The sequence below is a fragment of the Pan paniscus genome, chromosome 13, assembly GCF_029289425.2.
Source record: "Pan paniscus chromosome 13, NHGRI_mPanPan1-v2.0_pri, whole genome shotgun sequence".
In the NCBI taxonomy this organism is placed as follows: domain Eukaryota; kingdom Metazoa; phylum Chordata; class Mammalia; order Primates; family Hominidae; genus Pan; species Pan paniscus.
Genome location: NC_073262.2, coordinates 104,048,006 through 104,074,445, shown reverse-complemented (window position 1 = coordinate 104,074,445; position 26,440 = coordinate 104,048,006). Strand labels below are relative to the sequence as shown.

Below are 26,440 nucleotides of genomic sequence, written 5' to 3'. Positions count from 1 at the left end.
ACATATCTTGAAAAAGAAAAACGGCTGACTTTAGTTTGAAGCGTAAATAATAGATATTCGCACATGTCCTTTTTAGTAGCAGCCCAAAAATTGAATTTCAACTTAAAAAAAAATCTGCGTCATAATAATAGGGATAAGTTCAGTTACTTGCTCTTGCTCATGCACCTTTTGCTTAGACCTGCTGTTTCTACGTCAGAAAAAAAAAAAACAAGTAACTTCACGGAAATTCATCAAGTTGATGGAATGGACCATAGGAACAAAAGGAACACTTTCAGTTCTTGGTCTCCGTAAATCTTCCCGACGTTTAGATCTTTGCTGTTGACTTGGAAGTCTGAGGTACAGTAGTCTCCAAATAGCACGTTAATGGTGGTGACATAACACTTAAAAACAAATTGTGAAGGACATTTGGAGGTGAGAAAGGTCAGGGATGAAGACATTTTATCATCCCAGCAGTTATTCCAACTTTCTTTTTTTTTTTTTTTTTTTTTTTTTTAAGACAGAGTCTCGCTCTGTCGCCAGGCTGGAGTGCAGTGGGGTGGTCTCGGCTCACTGCAACCTCCGCCTCCCGGATTCAAGCGATTCTCCTGCCTCAGCCTGCAGAGTAGCTAGGACTACAGGCGCGCACCACCACGCCCAGCTAATTTTTGTGTTTTTAGTAGAGATGGGGTTTCACCATGTTGGCCAGGATGGTCTCGATCTCTTGACCTCATGATCCACCCGCTTTGGCCTCCCAAAGTGCTGGGATTACAGACGTGAGCCGCCACAACCAGCTCCAGTTTTCTATTTTTAAAATTAAGTAATGTCCAGCAAGTCTCAGACATTTAGCAAGCACATACCATGTGAAAGACAGTGTTTTGTTATCTTACACACTTATTCATATGATGGAAGAGGTTTGTTAGAAAGAACCAACATTTGGCCGGGCGCTGTGGCTCACTCCTGTAATCCCAGCACTTTGGGAGGCCAAGGAGGACGGATCTCCTGAGGTTGAGAGTTCAAGAACAGCCTGACCAACATGGAGAAACCCGTCTCTACTGAAAGGAAATACACCAGCCTGGCCAATATGGTGAAACCCCGTCTCTACTAAAAATACAGAAATTAGCCGGGCGTGGTGGCACGCGCCTGTAGTCCCAGCTACTCGGAGGCTGAGGCAGAAGAATTGCTTGAACCCGGAGGCAGAGGTTGCAGTGAGCCAAGATTGCACCACTGCACTCCAGCCTGGGCAACAGCGAGACTCCATCTCAAAAAAAAAAAAAATTGGCCAGGCATGGTGGCACATGCCTGCAGTCCCAGCTACTGAGGAGGCTGAGGCAGGAGAATCGCTTGAACCCAGGAGGCGGAGGTTGCGGTGAGCCAAGATCGAGCCATTGCACTCCAGCCTGGGCAACAAGAGTGAAACTCGGTCTCAAAAAAAAAAAAAAAAGAACCAACATTTTAGTATTTGCAATCTGCCAGGCACCCCAGGTGGGAGCTCTTCATACTTTAGCTCACTTAATCACTTTAACAAACCTATCACACTAATCTGAGGCTCAAAGACTTGCTTATGTAACAAGGGGAGATTTAAATCTAGATCTGCCTTGCTTCCAAGTCACAGATCAGGTAACTAATACGTACTTCAGAAATTATAGACTTTAAAGGTTGAGTGGTTAAAGAGGATTGTCTAGTGTTATTGTCTAAGACTGGTTCCAGCACACACCTTGGACATCTGGAATAAGTCCTGAACCCCTGCTTTAGTACTTTTGAACAAACTGATTCTCTCTGCCTACAATTCCCATTTCTTACTGAACTGCTCAGTAAGACCCGAAAAGCCCATTCCAAATCCATCTCACTTATGTAAGAAATTATAAGACTGGACTTTTATCAAAAGGTTCTTTTCAGTTTACAAGTTTTGTGAGTCTGCAAATAAAAATATGACCCTGCTGGGTGTGGTGACTCACGCCTGTAATCTCAGCACTTTGAGAGCCCAAGGCAGGAGGATGACTTGAGACCAGCCTGTTCAACATAGCAACACCCTATGTCTACCAAAAATAAAAAATAGCTGGGTGTGGTTGTTTGTGCCTGTAGTCCCAGCTGAGATCAAAGGAGGCTGAGATCAAAGGATCCCTTGAGCGATGATGGCACCACTGCACTCCAGCTTGAGTGACAGAGTGAGACGCCATCTCTAAAAAAAATTAAAATACGAGCGGAGAAGTGTTATTCTCCACTGAAAGTTTCTTTGTTTTAGTGCCCCAAATATGTTAAATACCAGTATAAGGAATGAGACAGATAATGTCTTATTTCATGTTTATTGTGAGCTCTCATTATATCATCTGTACCAGTTTTGAACCTCTTTAGTTACCATCCTGTTTAGTTGGTAAGAAATAGGAGGCAAAAAGGTAATAGTCACATTTAAATGACTTAGTAATTAAAGGAACTAAATTATTCATAGTTGAGTCATTATCTGTTCAGATCTGCAGTGTTCTTATAATAATAGGAAACATTTATGTAATACTATGTGTTAGATAATGTTTTACCTATATTAACTTATCCTCACAATAGCACTGAGGTGTTTTTATAGATAGGCAACTAAAGCAAAGAGAAGATAGTAAATATACCAAAGGTCATGTAGCTACTACATGGTAGTACTGAGTGTCAGAGAAGACAAGATCAAAATCTGTAATCTAACATTTATTGAGCACCTACTGTGTACCAGCCCCACAGCTGGGTGCTTTCATTATGAGTTAGTCATTTGTCTTTACAACTACCTTACTTAAAATGGAAGTTCGGCATGTAATGACTTGCTCAGAGTCACAGATAAGTAAACTGTGGAATCAGGATTTGAACCCATGCTTGTCGTACTTCAAGGTTCATGTTCTTTCTTTCATTTTCCTTCAGTGATCAAATCTTTATTAAACACCTTCTGTGTCCCACACACTGTGCCAATGCTAGGAATTTAGTCTTTGCTCTTAAGGAATGTAGTTTGAAGAAGGAAAGAGACAATTAACATAATGTGTTGAGCAATGGGATCACAGCTTGCCGAGGTACTTTGGGAGCACAGAGAAAGAACACTGAAGATACCCTGGAGTGGGAAGGCTTGGACCAGTCTTGGGAAAACAAATGGGAATTAGCCTGGGCGGAGAAAAGGGGAAGGGGTTGTTATGGGCTGAATTGTGTCCTCCCAAAATTATGTTGAAGCCCTAACATCCGTAACCTCAGAATGTGACTGTATTTGGAGACAGGGCTTTGGGGTGATTAAGTTCAGATGAAGCCATTAGGGTGGGTTCTAATCCAGTCTGACAGTTTTCCTTATAAGAAGGAAATTTGAACACAAAAAGAGACATAGGAGTTGCACACACAAAGGAAAGACCATGTGAGGATTCATCAAGAAGACCTAGGAGAGAGGCCTCAGGAGAAACCAACCTGTCAACACCTTGATTTTGGACTTCCAGACTCCAGTATTGTGAAAAAATAAATTTCTGTTGTTGAAGCCACCCAGTCTGTGGTAGTTTTTTATGGAACCCCTAGCAAACTAACAAATAGGTGTTCTAGGCAAAAGGAATGACATACAAAAAGGCTTTAAGCTGTGGTTAGGTGATAGAAGTTGACATACAAAAAGCCTTTAAGCTGTGGTTAGGTGATTGAGGTTTTTTGGTGAAGAGATAAATGTTGAGAGAAATGAAACTGGAGACTAGGCTGGGGCTGGATCAGGAAGATTTTACATGAGATGCCAAGGGGCTTAAACTTTATCCTAAGGAAGATGGGATGGAGGTGGTTTGTAGCAGTGGAAAAGCATTAGATTTGCATTTTAGAAAGACTAAGACTTGTAAAGGATAAATGAAAGGTAATAAGACCGGAGACGAGGTAACCAAGGTAGCTAGTGCCACAGGATGCTGAACTAACAGTTTTCCCAGAATATTGAAATGTCGAACTAAAACAGAGCCACTGTTAATGTAACATTATAAAGGGCACAGCTAACCCTTAGGGTGTACATAAGAAGATAGAGAAAGAATTTGTATATAGCTGTTTGTACCCAGAGGCTGTCTTTATTTTGACATTTTGCTTTTCCTTATATAGATCATAAAGCTTTATACAACTATCAGACTATTCAGATTTTTCCACTCTAAAAAGTGATCTTATGTATTTAATAGACACTTTTATGGTGCTGACACAGATTTAAGCCAAATTCTTTGACAACCTTTTGAAATACCTACTATTCATTTTAAACATAAACATACTGAAGCACAGAGAGATTAAGTAGCTTGTCCAAGATCACATAGCTAACAGGCAGCAGAGTTAAGATTCAAACTCAGTCTGTCTTTAGAGTCTGTGTTCTTGGCTTTACACTGCGCTGTTGCTATATGATATTTATCTAGATCTTTATTTGTGAAAAGAGGGCAGAGTAATACAAAAATAAGTATGTTTGCTGTAAGAGGCATGCAGTTTATCAGAGGAGATAAGGAACAGCTCTAAGGTTTTAAAAACTGTTTTAGAGAAGAGCAGAAAGTGTTCGGAGGCAATACCTCCTTCAAGTTGGGGTTTCTGGGAAGGCCTGTTGGGAAAAGTGGCATTGAGCTGGTGTGGGAAGCATGGCTAGAATTTGGATATGTAGAATGGGGAGAGGACATTAAAATTAGAAGAAATAGCATGGACAGAGTTACAGGACTGAGAATTTCCTGGTATGTCTAGGAAGCTAGTAAATGCAGTTCTTTCTTTTGGCTGGAATATGTTGTGTGGTTGGGGAAGATGGAGAAGCTAGTTTGCAGGGAGGGGAAATGTCTGGGGAAGAGAATTCTCGGGGAGTGAGGGGCAAGAGAAGTTGTAAGGTTTCAAGCCTGAGTAATTGAGGCATATGCCAGATGTAGTTATCTTTTAGGAGAGGAAAAAGTTCATCTATCCCCAACTCATCAGTTAACAGGTCCTGTTTTCACTATCTCACAAACCCGTAAATCCTCCTTAAAATTTCCATTCACCTAGTTTATACCTTTATTAAAATAATCCATGCGTAAATGTGATAAAATTTTCTAATTATTTTTGTCTCTAATCTCTCCATTCCAAAATTTATCCTGCATCCTGCATTTACATTTATTTCTCTCAAATGTCACTTCTATTTAGAAATGTGTTCCCTGCAGGATCAAGTTCAGACTTCTTAATCTGAACTAGTCAAATTTAAATCTCCAAATACCTTCCCCATAATTCTTCCCACTCAAATTGGTCTGTATACTGCTGCCAACCTGGCTCTGTCTGCTACTTGCTGTTGGATATTATCATTATTATTTTCTCCTGCCAGATACTCTCCTCACCTATCCAAATCTTTTCCTCCTTAGGGAGTCCACTTAAATCTTACATCCTGTGTGAAGCCAGACCACCTCAGCTAGAAAAGAGCTCTCTCCCGACAATTCTGTTGTAACACTCATCAAATATTTATTATCTAGTACTATCTTATTTTCTTAGATTTCTTAGCTCATTGGATATTAGATCTAATCCAGATCATTAGAGCTGTCCCTTTTGGAGCTTAGACTTCTTAAATCTTTAACCTCCCTTTGGGAAGAGGCTGTTGTATACTACTATTTATCTTTTTTTAGTACTTTTGGTTTAATTCAAGTGGCATTTGTTGAAAGCTGTTCAATGAACAGCTGTTTGACCAGTTGTTAATTGAGGTCATTGTATTGAAATTTTCTTTTTCACCTGGCTGCTTAATATTTACATATAAGTGATGTTCTAGCTTTATTCTTAGCTTTACTACTGACTCACATAACCTCTTGAAGATACCCTGGTTAACTACCCTGTATTGTGGTTTATTCAGGCTAGAAAATGAGCGTACAAAGTCTGCTGGTGGTATAGCAGTGGAACGAATTCATTTTGTAAAGATCCTTGAGGTCTTTGGAGCTTATCTATATTTATCTGTCAGTGTTTGCCAAACTTTGAGTTCTTTCTTTTTAGAAAGCTTTTTGACAAGTCACAAAAAAGGAAGGAATGATTAAATAGAGTCTAATTTAAGAGTGTTATACTCTATTGTGTAACAATGGAGTTGATTAATTGTACATGTTAATGGTGAAAGAATTCCCCCACCAGTTTAGCTAATAGTTCATTTCAACACCAATTATTTATGAAGTTGCTTGAGCTTCTGACATTTTATATTCCTCTTCTGATCAGCAAGGAGGAGAGAGAAGATGGCACCCTCTCTTTCCTTTCTAGAAAAAGTAAAGTAGCCTCCTCTGCCTACCTTTGTTCTCTAACTCGGCATCTAATTTGTTTCTTTCACACATATATTATAATTTTGTATATTATTACAAATATATTATTACAATTTGTGTGAAATTATAATGTGAAAGAAACAAATTAGATGCTGAGTTAGAGAACAAAGGTGGGCAGAGGAGGCTACTTTAGATCAAGTAGACTGGTAAGTTTTAAAATGAGACTTAAATGTGAGAAGTAGTTAGCATATAGAGAACAAGAGAGAAAGAGTATTCCAGGTACAGTGAACAACAGTTACAAAGGCCCAGAGTTAAGAGAGAGTGTGATGAGGAATTAAAAGAAGTAACAAAAGGTCTGTGTCTCTGTGACTGAGTATGAGCAAGGAGGAGAGTGGTACAAGATGAGGGAGGAGAAGCAGGCAGGGGCCAGACTAGGCCAGACCTCACAGACTGTGATGAGAGGTGTGGTTTTATTGTCGTTACTATGAGAACCTTTGGATTTTTTAAATATTATTATTTTTTTTAATTTTTATTTTATTATTTATTTTTTTGAGACAGAGTCTCACTCTGTCACCCAGGCTGGAGTGCAGTGGTGCGATCTCGGCTCACTGCAACCTCTGCTTCCCGGGTTCAAGTGATTCTCCTGCCTCAGGCTCCCAAGTAGCCAGGACTACAGGCACGTGCCACCATGCCTGCTAATTTTTGTATGTTTTTGTAGAGATGGGGTTTTACCATGTTGTCCAGGCAGATCTCGAACTCCTGAACTCAAGTGATCTGCCCACCTTGGCCTCCCAAAGTGCTGGGATTACAGGCATGAGCCACTGCGGCCGCCCTGGATTTTTTTAAGAAGGAGTTTAGCTTTGAAAACACTATTCTTGCTGCTTATAGAGAATGGAGAAGAACCCTGTTTAAGGCCATGATTAAGCATGGAGCCTTGTTAGGAGGTTTGTTGGTTCATAGTCTAAGAGATGATGATGGCTTGAACTAGGATGGTGGAAGAGAGGATGGAGAAAAGTGAGTAGATTTGAGGTATATATTGGTAGTAAGGTGTACAGGATTTGTTAATGGATTGGATGTGACAGGATGAGGGATGGAGGAATCTAGTATTCAGTGGATCATAATCAGCCTGTGGGAAATTTGAGTGGAGTCAAGAAGTCTGTCTGAAGAGCCAGATTGGGAGTCACTAACACTAAAAAGATAATTTAATCTGTGGTAGTGGTTGGTTGGCAAAAAGGTAATGAAAAAGCAGCTACAACAAGAACAATACAAAATGTGGTCACAGTTGGAACTCTGGAAAACACTAACATTTAAAGATCAAGGGGAGGGAATGGGATGATCCAGTGAGGAGTTTGAGAATGAGCATTGTAAGATCTCTCTCTCTCCAGGAGAGCCAAGGAAGGGAAGTTGAAACAGGGAGTAGTCAACAATATAAACCAGAGATGACATCAGATAACAATTAAGAAGTCATGATTGGATTGATTAGCAGGGACTGTTGATGACCCTAGGAGGGTGGTTTAGGATGAAATCAGGTTGTAGTGGGGTTGAGGTATGAATGAGAGGTGGGAGAGACAAAATGAGAGTATTTGAAGAAGCTTGGGTAAGGACAGAGGGTAGGTAGAGGGGAACTCAAAGACTTGGGAAAAGTAGGGGTTTTTTAAATTGTAGTTTTTAATAAAATAAAAGAATTTGAGCATGTTTAGTAAGCCAAAGAAGAAGGTGAAACTGATGGAGGATAGGGATAATTAATGGAGCAAGGTTTAGAGAAGGCAGGAATAGGACTGTTGAGTTATATTTAATTACTTTTTAACTGGGTATACATATACACATGGTAGAAAAATTGAAAGGTATATAATAAAAAGTAAGTTTCTCTCTCTGTCTTCCAGCCACCCAGTTCTTTCTCTAAGAGGAATACTAATTTACACTCTGATCAACAAGTGTGCAAGTGCATAACTGAGATTATGTTTGTCCATAATTCTCAGTTTGGAGCGAAAGCTAGCTATAGATTACGTGGATTTATCAGTGGGAGGAATGAGAATAAGAGAAATGGAGAACAGTTAGAGGGTCAGAGATAAGTGAGAAAAGATGTGGTATGGAATTGTCTCAGAAAAGAAAGGATGTTTAAGAGGATAATGGGAGGCGTGCCTGTGGAGTGAGGCCCACAGTTGATGACTGAATTTGCAGCATCCCTATTCCACATGGTGTTGTGACCTTTTCAGGAGAAGTTAGCTGCCTCTTTATATTTAAAATGCAAGTCAATTTAGAAAATTGATTGCTCAAAAATTCATCATTTTTGTAAAGTAAATCATGTTTGGGGCCAAGCGTCAAATCTCTGCTCTCTGCCCTTTTCTTTTTTTTTTGAGATGGAGTCTTGCTGTCACCCAGGCTGGAGTGCAGTGGTGCGAACTCGGCTCACTGCAGGCTCCGCCCCCTGGGTTCACGCCATTCTCCTGCCTCAGCCTCCCGAGTAGCTGGGACTACAGGCGCCCACCACCTTGCCCAGCTAATTTTTTGTATTTTTAGTAGAGACAGGGTTTCACCGTGTTAGCCAGGATGGTCTCGATCTCCTGACCTCGTGATCTGCCCGCCTCAGCCTCCCAAAGTGCTGGGATTACAGGCGTGAGCCACCATGCCCAGCCTGCTCTCTGCTCGTATCGCTTTCCACTATAGGCACCTACCTCTCTTTGGGGTTATTCAGGCCAGTGGTGTAAGTTGAAACAAAAGGAAGTTTGTTGGTTTAGAAAGAGCACACCATCAGCCGGGCACGGTGGCTCACGCCTGTAATCCCAGCACTTTGGGAGGCCCAGGTGGGTGGATCACAAGGTCAGGAGTTCGAGACCAGCCTGGCCAACATGTGGTGAAACCCCATCTCTACTAAAAATACAAAAATTAGCTGGGCGTGGTGGAGCACACCTGTAATCCCAGCTACTCTGAAGGCTGAGGCAGGAGAATCGCTTAAACCCGGGAGACGGAGGTTGCAGTGAGCCGAGATCGCGCCTCTGCACTCCTGCCTGGTCGACAGAGCAAGACTCTGTCTTGGGGGAGAAAAGTTAAAAAAAATAAATAAATAAAAAGAGCACACTGTCTGGAGGAAGAAAGCAGGAGGAGGAAGAGACTAGAAACCAACTAAAATGCCTCTGAGATGCTACTACTGTTCCCAAAGCATGTAATTTAACAACTAAAAAAACATTTCAACCATTCTTTCTCAGCAAGTACTAGGCCAAACCACTGAATTTGCCTTTGTTTTATTTTTAGTTACAAAATTGAAAGACTACCAATGAAGCTTTTATTAGCAATAGTGAGTTTTTAAAAGAAGATATGTGACCATTTCTCATTTGATGTGGGGCTTATTTTAAATGCATTCATGATCAGCTGCAAATGCTCTTAGTGGAAATTGTGATAAAACTAAGCAATGAGCCAAATGAATGTTCAGTTTTGGCTTTCCTATGAGACTGACAACTAGTTCTTTTTAGTTATTACAGAAAAGTGTATAGTGTGTCATTGCTATAAAAATGATAAAGCACCCTTTTAACACCAAACTCTTTTATGCAGATTTTTTCATAAAGCACATAAGTGTTTTTCTTTAGAATATTCAATCTTAGCTTAACTGTGTTTTTCAAGGCAATTCATTTAGTTGATGTTGTATTGAAAATGTATTAATACCAACTTTGTTCATTAAATTACTTCTGTAACTCAGTGTATTGATATTTTTAATGATTAAGCTTCTAGGTAGTAGGCATGTATTTTGCAAGACTACTGTGTGTCAGTTGCTGTTAGGTTTTGGACATAACAAAAATAAGGTCCCTTCCTTTGAGGAACTTGCAGTGTAGTGAGGGAAAAATGACTAGTGGGCAGCCATCTTCTGGGATCATCCAAGAAAGGGAATCAATAAACACTGATTAACCCATTTATGCCAGAGGTTACAAAATTTTTTGTGTGAAAAATCAGACTTTGGCGATGACCTTGAGCAGTAGGATATGACTCCCACAAGCTTAGCATTCCAATAATGGAACAGTAGGCATAAATGGGTTAAAAGCAAAAATTACAGTGAGGGATGTTAAGATTTCCTAAACCTTTTTTCCATATTTATAATCCACTTTATATTTCCCCTAGCAATTAACAGTAAAATTCTCACAAAAGAATAGAGGAAGAGCTATCTTTTCTAGGGAGACAGTTAAGAAAGGACAGAGTGTATTCATGTTCATAGCTAGGCTAGGTAAAAGAATACCAGGTGAGAAAAGCACTTGCTAACAGTGCCAAAGGAGGAGAAAGCCAGCTAAATCCCTGGTGCTGGAGGGATGAAAGAAAGAGGTATTTGGGAAATCAGCCAAGGGCAGAAAAACAGGTCCTGGAGTTCAGTCAAACAGACACCTTATGGGTGTTCTGATAACCTGCTTATCTGGTTTCTCAGCCAACAGCAAGTTAGAAAGGGGAGAGGCAAGCTAGCAACAGTAAAGTGTAATAGTTGATAGCCTCACAGTGAGGGAGGAAACAAAATTAGAAATGGGCTTCAAATCTTAAAAAAAAAAAATAGCAATTTGGGATTATTTAGTATAGGGAGAAAGAGCTCTTTAACTATGGATGGGTGCAGACTTGTTGGGGTCACATATGAGCGGGTTATTTTTTTTTTTTCTTCTTTAAGAGGCACTTTTTTTTTTTTAATACTTTAAGTTTTAGGGTACATGTGCACAATGTGCAGGTTAGTTACATATGTATACATGTGCCATGCTGGTGTGCTGCACCCATTAACTTGTCATTTAGCATTAGGTATATCTCCTAATGCTATCCCTCCCCCCTCCCCCCACCCCACAACAGTCCCCAGAGTGTGATGTTCCCCTTCCTGTGTCCATGTGATCTCATTGTTCAATTCCCATCTATGAGTGAGAACATGCGGTGTTTGGTTTTTTGTCCTTGTGATAGTTTACTGAGAATGATGATTTCCAATTTCATCCATGTCCCTACAAAGGACATTAACTCATCATTTTTTATGGCTGCATAGTATTCCATGGTGTATATGTGCCACATTTTCTTAATCCAGTCTATCATTGTTGGACATTTGGCTTGAAAATGAGCGGGTTATTTTCTATTTTGCCATCTTGGCTACACCACCCAGAAAAAGCTCTTTAAAAGTTTATAATCCTGGAGGATATCACTGTAGTCATTATATTATAATACAGTAATTGCTCTTCTTAGTAATGATCCTGAGTCATCAAATTATTTTCTGTCTGGCCTAAGGACTTTTTTTTTCCTCCCATGGCAGTTTATTGGACTTTCCTCGTTATCATGTATTAACTTCAGGAGGAAAACATCTTACCATCAATGTTTTTTAAAATAAGAAAACTATGGAAAACCAAAAAAAAAAAAGTATTAAAGATTTTGTGGTATTTTTGCCACCATGTTGTCAATCCCATCTCTAGGGAATGTTTGCGCCTTCAAAGTAACCAATGAGCTTAGTTGGTATAGCCCTGCACGTACACCTACTTTACTGAAACCCATGAGAGACCTATGTAGACTTTTGTAAATTAGGCTAAGAAAGCTTTCCATTTCCACATGTTCTAACAGTCTCATATTCTTATGCAGTTCATTTTCCTCCCTACTATAGACTACAAGGATGTAATTTGACTACAGCCTGATTAATTCATTTAACAGATATTTATTGAATGCCTGTCATTTGCCAGATACGAAGATAGAGGTAGACTTAATTTATTGGAATAGAGATTTATTTTTTATCTATGTTCCATTTACTACTTTTAGCAGGTCAAAACAAGTAACAGAATGCTTCCCAATTTATGGTAATACATCTGTAGTATTTTCTTGATATTGTAGAATTACCCACTTAAAAACAGAACCAAAGTCAGATTTGGAGTTGTCTCATTAAGAACTGTGTGATGTACATACAACACTCACACAGATTATTCTGCCTCACTGTAAATACACCCAACTCTGGAACCAGATAAGTCATTTCTAAAAGCAAATATAAATTGCTCAAGAACAAATGGTTGGGGGGAGCGGATTACTTGTTTTTTTTCTTCTTCTTCTATATTCAGTAACCACTATGTGTTTTTAAAAAGTGGAGTAGAGACATAGGATTGTAGTAGAATTATCTGAGGCTTTTGCAAACTACACACACACTACTATCCTCACACTCCAGTCCCTTGCTAGTAAAGCTCAGAGGATAGAGGCCTCAGCTTTGGGAAAACATAGTTGGGTTTTATTCCTGGCTCTTAATATGGACAAGTAATTAACCTCTAAGCCTTAATTTTCTTGTCTGTAAAATGATGACAGTAATAACATTCACCTCATGGAATTGTGAGGATTAAAGGAGGTGATCATACACAGAAAGCATTTAACATGATGCCTGGCACCTAGTAAGTACTCAATCAGCTAACTATTATTATTAGGAAAGACTGATTTGCAACAGAATTGAGAACATATTTCTTTATCATATGCATTTCATTTGAAACACAGAAGGCCCTTGTGTCTTTATCATAAATTGTTTACCATCATTAGCTGGTCTTCAAAACCTTCTGAGTGCTAGTTTCATTTGTTTTATTGTTCAGTAAAGGCACGAATTTCACTAAAATGTTTTGATTTTTGCTTTCAGTATCAAAGAGCTAGTTCCTTTTGCTCAGGAAAAGTTTCACAGGGTAGTGGTGTCTCCTCTTCAATTGTGTAGGTCTGGAAACTGAAGTTTTCTCACTGTACTGAGTTGATAAGGCCCTGAGAAAATGATACACTAATCAAACACATTAAAGAATAATAAATAAGCCAGGATGTGTGATCTTGATATACAGTACAACTGCCAAGTGGACTACATATTTGGGTCCCCATAGAGTTAGTATATTTTTCCCTTATAAGAAAGTCTGCATGAAAAACCAAGTTGCTAGGTTTGTGTGTACATTTAGAGGTAGAGGACATTTGAAGCATAAGGACCGGTATGCTGAGAGTAGGGAGGGTGTGCAGAATAGCAGTATGCGTTCTAAGAGCCACATCAGCTCAGAATAGAGAGGGTTAAGACTGGAGGACACGGTAGGAAACTATAGCCACGGACAGAGAAGGATTAAACTAGGGCCATAGCAATAGGCTTGAAGAATAAATTGACAGAACTGGTGACTATATAGAAAACAGGTATTTAGGAAAGGAAGGATGACTCTTAGATTTTTGGCTCTGCTGATCAGGTGAATTGGTGATATCAACTAGTTAGTGAAGCAGAAAAAGAAAAATATTTAATGGGAGAAGGAAAAATGAGTTCAGTTTAGAATGTGGTGGATTTATGGTAATGATTATAAATTGATACTGAGATTTCCAGTATAAAGTCACAAAATGCCAATTTGGGTTGAAGATAGAGACTTGGAGAGTAACTATAGTGTAGTTGGAAATTGAGGCCTTTGAAGTAGATGAGTTTCCAGAGGAGAGAAGGGGAGAGAGAGGGCCCATGAGAGAATCCTAGAAGAACTGGGGAGAATAGCCATTAAAGGCAGGTAGAGGAAGAGAGTTCTCAGATTTCCACAGCCTCCTATTTATTATAGCCTTCAAGCTCTGAATCTAATAACCTCCTGGATTGCAGTTAGCCGGTAGCCATATCTCAAAAAATTTACCTGTTCTTATTTGCCCTGAAGTTCATGGGCAAACCAAAGGCGTCTATTGCATGTTAATTCTCCCTAAAAAAGTAACCTTATCTTCAAAGCCCTTGAGTTGTCTGTGACAACTGGTTTTGAAAAACAATGAGTCTTATGTCTAAACATACTGTAATTAGAAAGTCTCTCGCCTAGTAGAATTACATTAGTAAAATAGGTATGTCTTTAATATGCAGATAATTCTAGAATAAATCTAGAATTATATGTGTTTATAATACTCCTCCATCCTGACCATCACTCGCCGCCATTTTAAGTTACCCTCTGTTCTGGTCATATAAGATTGCACGTCCTGGTGCCACTGATTACTTCGTTGACTTGAAGAGCTATATTGCCTATAGTTTTCCTTTTGACACTGATCATATGGGGACTTCTGCTTCTGAAGGCCTTAAGGACTATAATTTTTAAATAACTGAAGGATTTAGAGTCATCTTAAGCCACCAAAAGCAAATTTGTGTTTTATTGTTAGAGACGACAAAGAGAAATGAGGACATAGATTTTCTACCTCTTCTTGACTTGTTGCTGTTTTTAAAATTTGTATTTTCCTTACTGCTATGTGAAAGTGCCGTTTCAAGGGGTCTTCCTAGCTATTTGATTTGAGGATAAATTCTGAAGAGCAGATTATACAGAAATATTCTTAAATCTTTTAGCACAATTGTCATCTATTCAGTCTGTTTCTAATCTTCTGTGAAGTATTTCCAGGTTTTCGGCCAATGGTGTCTTTTTATTGAAACTAGTGCCTAAATTTTGCCAGTCATCATTGAAAGAAAATTCTTTCTGACTTGTTCAGGAAGGATTTATTTTTTTCTAGAAGTACAGTACATATTTTAGTAACCACAGATTCTATTGTATAAAATGCCTCTGCTTGAGATGTATTCCCCCATTTTTGGTTAAGAGAAGAGGAAATCCATGAATTCTATGATGCATTTACTCTGCATTCCTCATTTTTGAAGACCTATACTTGTTTTTTTTCCTTTTTTAATCGTTACTTTAGTCAAAAGGACATAATTTTCTGTTGAAAAATAAAAAATATGATAACTATGGTATTTTATTAATATCCTGGAATATAAATTATTGACAGCAACTGCCCTTGTGAAGTAATATTTTAATATGTCTAACCCAAGTGTCAGCTGAGTGTCCAGACCCTTCAGGAGTGAAATAGTTGCTGTAAACCTTCAGTTGCATGTGAAGGTTTCATATGGGAAAGCCAAAACCCTTCCTATGATTTCTGCAGATTCCTGGTGTTCTCTCTGAGCTCCTGCCATCACCATGAGACCTCTCTCTCTTCCCTCTCCCTTTTAGGAGAAAGAAAAAACAGTTATTTCCCTGTCTCTTGCAGAGCAGTTTAGCCTTCTTTTTGATGCTATGAGGCCTTACCTTATACCTTAAGAGACTTTTCCAAGTCTTTTCCCAAACAAAAAGTATTTCTTTCCTAAAAGAAGCACTGTTGTCAGCTGTTAAGATAATAAAATGTGTACTTTGTTAGGTATGATTTGGTAATAATAACCCTTTTATTAACACAATTTCTCCATTAATCTAACTTTCAAATATTTAAATAATGCATACTAAACTCAGTCTCCATTGTTGAAAAGTTATAAGAAAACCTATCTTGAAAAGGCTTTTGCAATGTTAGATGTGAATATTATTATATAGCCTTGGGTAGCTTTTATGCCAAATGGCAGAGAGAAGATATTGCTCACTTAAGAGACTACAGAATTTCAGGTAGAGTTTATGTCAAGTTGCTCTTTCTTTTAAAGAAAGAAATCAAGGCCAGGCATGGTAGCTCTTGCCTGTAAACCCAGCACTTTGGGAGGCCAAGGCAGGCAGATCACTTGAGTTCAGGAGTTCAAGATCAGCCTGGACAGCATGGTATAACCCCATCTCTACAAAGACATACAAAAATTAGCTGGGCATGGTGGCAGGTGCCTGTAGTCCAGGCTACTTGGGAGGCTGAGGTGGGAGGATCGCTTGAGCCCAGGAGGCGAAGGTTGCAGTGAGTGGAGATCATGCCACTGCACTCCAACCTGGGCAACAGAGTAAGACCCTGTCTCAAATTAAAAAAAAAAAAAGAAAGAAATCAAGAATGCCTTATGAATGTAAGACTGAAGTCTACCTGTTTGAGGTTTACTTTTAGTATTTTTGAGCTATCTTATTTCCTTTGACTAAACTACATATGACCGTCACTAAATTATTTTTGACTGGCAAATAATAATTTGCTTTGTTATTCAGATTTCTAAGCTAATCATGACCTTTTATAGAAACAGTGAATTTGTAAACAAATGGATGATGGGATAAACCATAAAACTAGGGATGTATAAATATTAGCTAATGCTGTATTAAGCATTTTTATATATCTCCTATCTCCTTTGATATTGTCACTCTGGGACATCAAGCAAAAGATAGAAATCCTGTCCAGAAGTATAGTTTGAAAACATGTTGATATTGCTTATTCAGTTGCTTATGCAGTTTCTTTAAGAGTTTGGTGTTCTTTTATTCTATAATCCAAAAATATCATGATTTTAGGGTATAAATCTATAGGACAGAAAGTCTTTACATGGTCTTATAAATCCTTTGAAACTCTTCTGCTTAAAACTTGAAACTTATGAACTTTATGGATAGGGACAAAGTATACTCCAGAGCAAGGGATTTAGCTGTGCTGATCACCAACAGATGAATATTTTAACTTGGCCATTATTATTATTTATAGCATGTTTGTTTTATATGTGCATAGTTTTGAGGTATTCTGTATTACAAATCCCATTTTTGTCCCTGAAAGCAGTGCTAGTGATAGATTACTGGGCACAAAAGTAGAAATTGTGTAAAAATTTGATAGTGAGAAACACTGATTTAGATATATCATTGGACGATAAGAATGATTATGGGCCGGGCGCAGTGGCTTATGCCTGTAATCCCAGCACTTTGGGAGGCTGAGGTGGGCGGATCACGAGGTCAGGAGATCAAGACCATCCTGGCTAACACGGTGAAACCCCGTCTCTACTAAAAATACAAAAAATTAGCCGGGCGCGGTGGCGGACGCCTGTAGTCCCAGCTACTCAGGAGGCTGAGGCAGGAGAATGGCGTGAACCTGGGAGGCGGAGGTTGCAGTGAGCCGAGATAGCGCCACTGCAGTCCGGCCTGGGTAAAAGAGCGAGACTCGGTCTCAAAAAAAAAAGAATGATTATGAAGGGCAGTCCCATGATGTGTGACAAAAGATGTACCCATGCGGCTGACAATCAGCCAGAGGCGAAGAAATGTGACTGACTGAAATGGTTTTGGCAGAGGATTGTTGTTAAAGTGGAATGCCTGTTTAGTCAAAGGTGAAGGTTAGGAGTTCAAGAACTTTAAGCATGGTGAATTAAAGTGCTGCTGTGGAAACTTATCAAAAACCGCGGTTGACACCATGGGTTCAAGGCCTTTTCTAATCTGCAGGTGAAGCTCTGATAGGGATTCCTTAGCTGCCAGAGGTTACCGCCCTTTTCCTGTTAGTGAAGATTGTGTCAGGGAGGGGTTGCCTGCCTCAGCAGATATTCATTATAAACAAACAGGGCAGTTTTTAAAATGCCCAAAATATTCAACTAGGAGGAAATACTGACCCCATAAACCTAAATCTCACACATGGTTTTGGACGTTTAAACGAATGGATTTAACAGCCTTTTGGAATTCAGCATGTTTGTAAGTAGAGCGACCTCCATGTATTTCATATTCTGAACACCCTACTTATCTTTAAGTCAAATGGCAATTAAAAAGAGGGACAAAATATTTGCTGGTCACAAATCCTATTTCCTCAGGGTCAACTTTAGAATTGCTAATAGAACAGCTGTGCTGAATGTAGGTAGCCAGTGTAGCTTTCCCACGGCATCGGTGCAGCTGGATAGTGATATGTGGCCTCTGCCTTCCTGAGGTCTGCTGCCTACTGTCCAGGCTGGGTTTTGCTGGTGATGCTCCTCCCGCCTTTTTTTCAGCTCTTAGCACTGAAGCCATGATAGAGTCTTTAAGTGGTTTAATATCTGGTTTGTAAATTACTGTGGTTTTTTGGTAAACTTTATCTGTAGTGTAGCCAGATACATTAAAATTAGTGAGTCTCTGTCTTTGTCAAAAATATATTATTTTATATAAGGACATGGTAAATTATGATTTTTTAAATTAGCTTATCTTTTGTCTGGATTAGGTTGCCACTGCCTAAGAGAGCTATTGCTGAATTGGTGATTGGCACTGTTCCTGCGTGCATTTCAGCAGCCCACATGTGTTTCAAATTAATCCCCAAAGTATTGCTTATAAAATAAAAATTTTGAATATATTTCCAGTGTAAATGTTTCACTAAATAATTAAATTTTTTGCGATCCCAGGCTCTACGCCCAGCAGAGGTGAACTTTCCCAGAGTTGTTTTAGCCTTCTCAATAAGGCTGTTTTGGCCAGAGTATCCTGCTTTAAGGAAGTAGCAAGATATTTTTTAGGCACAGGGCCTGTATTTAGGCATTCACTGTTGACCAATTAGTTCCGTGGCTGGGCTAAACTATCTAAGTCATTAGCCACGTTGTGTCCTGCCAGCAATGTTTATGTCAATGACATGCTTTGGTTGTTCTTTTTAAGTCTCATCCTTCTTAAAATAAGTTACTTGATTATTTTGCTTTATTTTCTTCTTCTTAATGTGCATGGATTACAAAGGCTGGCTTCTTGTTAAATAATACATGCCTGATTGGTTGTTTTATAAAGAAAAGCAGTGAAGTTGTTCCTAAAAAGGTTGAATAAAGATCCGACAAAGAAAGTAGATGGCCCTGAAAAAAGTGCACAGAATACGTGTGCACAGACTAGGAAAGGCACTGAAAATGTGTCATTTGTGTTTGCCAAAGTTTAGTTTCTACTGCATTTAGGACTCTGTGTAAGCTTTTGGTTTATTCATGCATCCAAGAGACAGGAAGAGAATGATTAATCACACTAAGCTAACGTCACTCATCAGAAGGCAGGAAGTAAATTCTTTCTTAGGTTGAAAGAAGATGCTATCAAGCAATTGAGAGTAGGCCGTAGATTGTGCCCAACATTGTGTAAGGTACAATAACAATAATAATAATTATAAAATAGTACTTTGGTGATAGAAATACTAATAATAACCAGTACTTGCATAGCATTTACTATATTCTAAGACATTATTCTAAGACCTTTACATGTATTAACTCATGTTATTTCCCAATAACCCTCTGAGGTAGCTGCTACTATTATCCTGTCATAATTCACTTAATCCCCATAAAGTAGATCCTGTTATTAGGCCCACTTAACAAATGAAAAAATGAGGTCAAGTAATTTGTCCAAGATCACCCAATCAGTAAGTGGTGGGGCTGGAGTTCAAATTTAGGCACTCTAGTTCCGGAATCCACATTCTTAACCACTGAGGTAGGCTGAATACTGGCCCTCAAAGATAGGCAGTTCTTGATCCCCTGGATCCTGTGAATATTACCTTATATGCCAAAAGGACTTTGCAGACATGGCTACATTAAGGATCTTGAGACTGAAGATTATGCTGGATTATCCAGTTTGACCTTAAATGTAATCACAGGTGTCCTTATAGGAGTGAGGCAAAGGAGACTTGACAGCAGAAGAAGACAGTGTAACAGTAGAAGCAGAGAGAAACTTGAAGATGCTACGCAGCTGGCATAGAAGATGGTGGAAGAAACCCTGAGCCAAGTAATACAACTCTAAAAGCTAGGAAAGACAGGGGAATGATTTTTCCCTGGAGCCTCCAGAGGGAGGGGGCATAACTCTTCTAACACCTTGGTTTTGGTCCATTGAAACTTTTCATTTTTCTGACCTCCAGAACTGTAAGATCATAAATTGTTGTTGTTTTAAGCCACTAAGTTTGTGGTAATTTGTTGTAGTAGCAATAGGAAATGTATAGCCACACTGCTATGGAGAAAGATGCTAAGTATAGTTAAGACTTTTTTGTTATTAGCAAACCTTCCTCAGACCCATGAAGGAATGAGCTTTAGGAATCATCACTCTTGATAATCCCGGCTCTATGGCACTTGAAACTTTATTAGCAGGAGCACAGTTTCTTAGTCCTTATGTCCTTCTATGTGAAGATTACTCAGAGGTAATCTTCAGACTGCATCTACTCCATACTTAAACGTGGTAGTCATTCTGGGTACACAGTTGGCTGTTGAGCCAGAAATTTAAGAAATACTAGACAGGGAGGGGTTCCAAGATGGCCAAATAGGAACAGCACCAGTCTACAGCTCCCAGCGTGAGTGATGCAGAAGACTGGTGATTTCTGCATTTCCAACTGAGGTACCAGGTTCATCTCACTGGGGCTTGTTGGACAGTGGGTGCAGCCCGCGGAGGGTGAGCCAAAGCAGGGCAGGGCATCGCCTCACCTGGGAAGCGCAAAGGGTCAAAGAATTCCCTTTCCTAGCCAAGGGAAGCCATGACAGACAGTACCTGGAAAATCGGGACACTCCCACCCTAGTACTGCGCTTTTCCAACAGTCTTAGCAAAGGGCACACCAGGACATTATATCCCATGCCTGGCTCAGAGGGTCCCATGCCCACGGAGCCTTGCTCACTGCTAGCACAGCAGTCCAAGATCGGACTGTAAGGTGGCAGCGAGCCTGGGGGAGGGGCGTCCGCCATTGCTGAAGCTTGAGTAGGTAAACAAAGAAGCCGGGAAGCTCAAACTGAGTGGAGCCCACCACAGCTCAAGCAGGACTGCCTGCCTCTGTAGACGCCACCTCTGGGGGCAGGGCATAGCTGAACAAAAGGCAGCAGAAACTTCTGCAGACTTAAATGTCCCTGTCTGACAGCTTTGAAGAGAATAATGGTTCTCCCAGCACGGAGTTTGAGATCTGAGAACAGACAGACTGCCTCCTCAAGTGGGTCCCTGACCCCCGAGTAGCCTAACTGGGAGACACCTCCCAGTAGGGGCTGACTGACACCTCATACAGCTGGGTACCCCTTTGAGACAAAGCTTCCAGAGGAAGGATCAGGCAGCAACATTGGCTGTTCTGCAATATTTGCTGTTCTGCAGCCCCCACTGGTGATACCCAGGCAAACAGCATCAGCTCCAGCAAACTCCAACAGACCTGCAGCTGAGGGTCCTGACTGTTAGAAGGAAAACTAACAAACATAAAGGTCATCCACAGCAAAACCCCATCATGATCAAAGACCAAAGGTAGATAAAACCGCAAAGATAGGGAGAAACCAGAGCAAAAAAGCTGAAAATTCCAAAAATCTTCTCTTCCAAAGGAACACATCTCCTCGCCAGCAACAGAACAAAGCTGGACGGAGAATGACTTTGACAAGTTGACAGTAATAACAAACTTCTCCAAGCTAAAGGAAGATGTTTGAACCCATCGCAAAGAAGCTAAAAACCTTGAAAAAAGATTAGACAAATGGCTAACTAGAATAAACAGCATAGAGAAGACCTCAAATGACCTGAGGGAGCTGAAAACCATGGCACAAGAACTATGTGACGCATGCGCAAGCTTCAGTAGCCAATTCGATCAAGTGGAAGAAAAGGTATCACTCATTGAAGATCAAATGAATGAAATTAAGCGAGAAGAGAAGTTTAGAGAAAAAAGAGTAAAAAGAAATGAACAAAGCCTCCAAGGCATATGGGACTATGTGAAAAGACCAAATCTACGTGTGATTGGTGTACCTGAAAGTGACGGGGAGAATGGAACCAAGTTGGAAAACACTCTTCAGGATATTATCCAGGAGAACTTCCCCAACCTAGCAAGGCAGGCCAACATTCAAATTCAGGAAATACAGAGAATGCCACAAAGTTACTCCTCGAGAAGAGCAACTCCAAAACACATAATTGTCAGATTCACCAGAGTTGAAATGAAGGAACAAATGTTAACGGCAGCCAGAGAGAAAGGTTGCGTTACCCACAAAGGGAAACTGGCACAAGATAGGGATGCCCTCTCTCACCACTCCTATTCAACATAGTGTTGGAAGTTCTGGCTAGGGCAATCAGGCAGGAAAAAGAAATAAAGGGTATTCAATTAGGAAAAGAAGAAGTCAAACTGTCCCTGTTTGGAGATGACATGATTATATATTTAGAAGACCCCATTGTCTCAGCCCAAAATCTCCTTAAGCTGATAAGCAACTTCAGCAAAGTCTCAGGATACAAAATCAATGTGCAAAAATCACAAGCATTCCTATACACAAATAACAGACAAACAGAGAGCCAAATCATGAGTGAACTCCCATTCACAATTGCTTCAAAGAGAATAAAATACCTAGGAATCCAACTTACAAGGGATGTGAAGGACCTTTTCAAGGAGAACTACAAACCACTGCTCAACAAAATAAAAGAGGACACAAACAAATAGAAGAACATTCCATGCTCATGGATAGGAAGAATCAACATTGTGAAAATGGCCATACTGCCCAAGGTAATTTATAGATTCAATGCCATCCCCATCAAGCTACCAATGACTTTCTTCACAGAATTGGAAAAAACTACTTTAAAGTTCATATGTAACCAAAAAAGAGCCTGCATTGCCAAGACAATCCTAAGCCAAAATAATAAAGCTGGAGGCATCGTGCTACCTGACTTCAAACTATATTACAAAGCTACAGTAACCAAAACAGCACGGTATTGGTACCAAAACAGAGATATAGACCAATGGAACAGAACAGAGCCCTCAAAAATAATATCACACATCTACAACCATCTGATCTTTGACAAACCTGACAAAAACAAGAAATGGGCAAAGGATTCCCTATTTAATAAATGGTGCTAGGAAAACTGGCTAGCCATATGTAGAAAGCTGAAGTTGGATCCCTTCCTTACACCTTATACAAAAATTAATTCAAGATGGATTAAAGACTTAAATGTTAGACCTAAAACCATAAAAACCCTAGAAGAAAACCTAGGTAATTCCATTCAGGACATAGGCATGGGCAAGGACTTCATGTCTAAAACACCAAAAGCAATGGCAATAAAAGCCAAAATAGACAAATGGGATCTCATTAAACTAAACAGCTTCTGCACAGCAAAAGAACCTACCATCAGAGTGAACAGGCAACCTACAAAATGGGAGAAAGTTTTTGCAATCTACCCATCTGACAAAGGGCTAATATCCAGAATCTACAAAGAACTAAAACAAATTTACAAGAAAAAAATCAAACAACCCCATCAAAAAGTGGGCAAAGGATACGAACAGACACTTCTCAAAAGAAGACATTTATGCAGCCAACAGACACATGAAAAAATGCTCATCATCACTGGCCATCAGAGAAATGCAAACCACAATGAGATACCATCTCACACCAGTTAGAATGGCAGTCATTAAAAAGTCAGGAAACAACAGGTGGCTGGAGAGGATGTGGAGAAATAGGAATACTTTTACACTGTTGGTGGGAGTGTAAACTAGTTCAACCATTGTGGAAGACAGTGTGGTGATTCCTCAAGGATCTAGAACTAGAAATACCATTTGACCCAGCCGTCCCATTACTGGGTATATACCCAAAGGATTATAAATCATGCTCCTCTACAGACACATGCACATGTATGTTTATTGCGGCACTATTCACAATAGCAAAGACTTGGAACCAACCCAAATGTCTATCATTGATAGACTGGATTAAGAAAATGTGGCACATATACACTATGGAATACTATGCAGCCGTAAAAAAGGATGAATTCATGTCCTTTGTGGGGACATGGATGAAGTTGGAAACCATCATTGTGAGAAAACTATCGCAAGGACAGAAAACCAAACACCGCATGTTCTCACTCATAGTTAGGAATTGAACAATGAGAACACTTGGACACAGTGGGGAATATCACACACCAGGGCCTGTTGTGGGGTGGGGGGAGGGGGGAGGGATAGCATTAGGAGAAATACCTAATGTAAATGATGTGTTAATGGGTGCAGCACACCAACATGGCACATATATACATATGTAACAAACCTGCACGTTGTGCACATGCACCCTAGAACTTAATAAAAAAGAAATATTAGACAGAAGACATCATCTTTTTATCAGGCCTGAGAGCTAGGGGGAAGCCGACAGGAGTGCGCATTTGAGTGTCTACTGTATGTTGGGTACCAAACTAGGAATTTGTCATTTTTATTTAGTTCTCATGTCTGACCCTTCTTATAAAGGGTAGTTATTAATATCCCCATCTTGAAAATGAGGAATGAGACTCAAAAATGTTAAATAACGGGCCTAAGGTCAGAAAAGCAGTAAATAAGTTTAAAATTCAGACTTGTCTAATGTCAGGCCACATCCATGGAACTATGTTCAGTACTGCTACTCCAAACTGACCTTTCTGAGGAGCTCAGATTTAGACAGGGCATGTCCAAAGGGCTTATTTAGATCTAAAAAGTCCCCAGGAAGAGCGTACCATTGCCGCATCACCCTGGACTTGGTACACAGTCTGCAGGCTGAACAGTTTCCTGAATTGCCCTGAAAGTCAGCATTTTTCTGGCATGATTCTTTAGATGGACTTAGTTCTTAGTTCAACTTAGTTTTCTCTATTCTGGTATGCAAGAATTAAGACTAAACCATTAACAAAACCTCCAAAGTTAATTTAAAGAGCAGTTTTCTAGAACAGAGGTCCCCAGCCTTTCTGCCATCGGGGACTGGTTTCGTGGAAGACAATTTTTCCATGGACCAGTGGAGATGAGGAGGTGGTTTGGGGATGATTCAAGTGCTTTACATTTATTGTGCACTTTATTGCTATTATTATTACACTGTAATATGTAATGAAATAATTATACAACTCACCATAATGTGGAATCAGTGGGAGCCCTAAGCTTATTTTCCAGCAAGTAGACGGTCCCTTCTGGAGGTGATGGGAGACAGTGACAGATCATCAGGCATTAGATTCTCATAAGGAGTGGGCAACCTTGATCCCTCGCATGCGCAGTTCACAGTAAGTTTCGAGCTCCTATGAGAATCTAATACCGCCGCTGATCTGACAGGAGGCAGAGCTCAGGCAGTAATGCGAGTGATGGGGAGCGGCTGTAAATGCAGATGAAGCTTCACTCACCCACCTCCTGCTATGCAGCCTGGTTCCTGACAGGCCACAGATGGGTACAGTTCTATGGCACAGGAGTTGGGGACCCCTGCTGTAGAACAAAGATGTAGAGTCCTTAGGCGAAACATATAAAATTTTTGTGTTCCTATGTGATATATATAAAAACAAAAATAGGAACTAAAATAAATGGTAAATGTATAATCAAATCAGCTAGTGTGTAACAGAGTGGTGGGCATAGTTCTCAAAATTATCATTAGATTTTCACAGTGGTCTTTGATTCAGATATGATTAAAAGAACCGCAGCTCTGTTTGAGAATCAGTGTGGACCAGTATGAGAGATACTTTGCTTTTATCCTGTTCCTTTTCATCCTTCCCTCCTCACTCTCTCTCTTTTTCTCTCTTCACAAACAAGTATATAACTTATTACTTAAAAAAAAAAAAAAAGCAATGCTTTCTGAAGTGGGGCATGGTGGCTCATGCCTGTAATCCCAGCACTTTGGGAGGTCGAGGCGGGTGGATCACCTGAGGTCAGGAGTTTGAGACCAACTTGGCCAACATGGTGAAACCCCATCTCTACTAAAAATAAAAAAATTAGCCAGGCGTGGTGGCAGGAGCTGTAATGCGAGCTACTTGGGAGGTTGAGGTAGGAGAATCGCTTGAACCTGGGGGGCAGAGGTTGCAGTGAGCCGAGATCGCACCATTGCACTCCAACCTGGGCAGCAAGAGTGAAACTCCATCTCAAAAAATAAAAATAAAAATAAATGCTTCCTTAGAAATTGAAAATAACATTTAAATGCACTTACGGATGTAGAAAGTAGAAGTCTGTTGTTTAGTTTACCTAAATTCTGTGGAAATAGTGATCTAATTACAAGTATGTAAATGTGGAAGGAAACTCTGTTTAAGAAGTTAATCTAAGAAATCTTTGATTTAGGTAGGTGGTTATTTTATGACTGAACTATTTTTCTACTGTAGAACAGGTGTTGGTCAACTTTTTCTGTAAAGAGACATAGTATTCTAGGCTCTGTGGACTATGAAGTCCTTAAAATTACTAAGCTCTGCTGTTGTAGCATGAAAGCAACCAATTGACAATACTTAAGTAAGTGTGGCTGTATTCCAATAAAACTTCCTTTGTGGACATTGGAAATTGAATTTCATAATTGTCACATGTTACATGATATTATTCTTTGCCTTCCAGCTGTTTGAAAGTATAAAAATCATTCTTAACTCACAGGTTAAGGTACACAGGTACAAAAACAGGTGGCAGGCCGGGCGCGGTGGCTCACGCCTGTAATCCCAGCACTTTGGGAGGCCGAGGCGGGCGGATCACGAGGTCAGGAGATCGAGACTATCCTGGCTAACACAGTGAAACCCCGTCTCTACTAAAAAAAAAATACAAAAAAAATTAGCTGGGCGAGGTGGCGGGTGCCTGTAGTCCCAGCTACTCAGGAGGCTGAGGCAGGAGAATGGCGCGAACCCGGGAGTCAGAGCTTGCAGTGAGTCGAGATTGTGCCACTGCAGTCCGGCCTGGGCGAAAGAGTGAGACTCCGTCTCAAAAACAAAAAAAACAAAAACAAACAAACAAACAAAACAGGTGGCAAGCCAAATTTGGCTGTGGGCCAAATTTGCTGACCATGCACTAGATAGCCTGTTATACAC

At 40.0% G+C, this 26,440-nt stretch overlaps 1 protein-coding gene across 3 annotated transcripts in view; it reads left to right on the top strand.

Moving 5' to 3' along the window:
- The window catches only part of TRAK2 (trafficking kinesin protein 2), a 75,119-nt gene that overhangs the window by 728 nt on the left and 47,951 nt on the right, over positions 1 to 26,440 (top strand). Inside the window, exon 2 of one of the 3 annotated variants that reach the window (XM_034954802.3) lies at positions 177 to 336. The exons of the other annotated variants lie outside the window; for them this stretch is intronic. The gene's annotated coding sequence lies outside the window, so the exon portion shown is untranslated. The remainder of the gene's footprint in view (positions 1 to 176; positions 337 to 26,440) is intronic. 3 annotated transcript variants of the gene reach the window in all.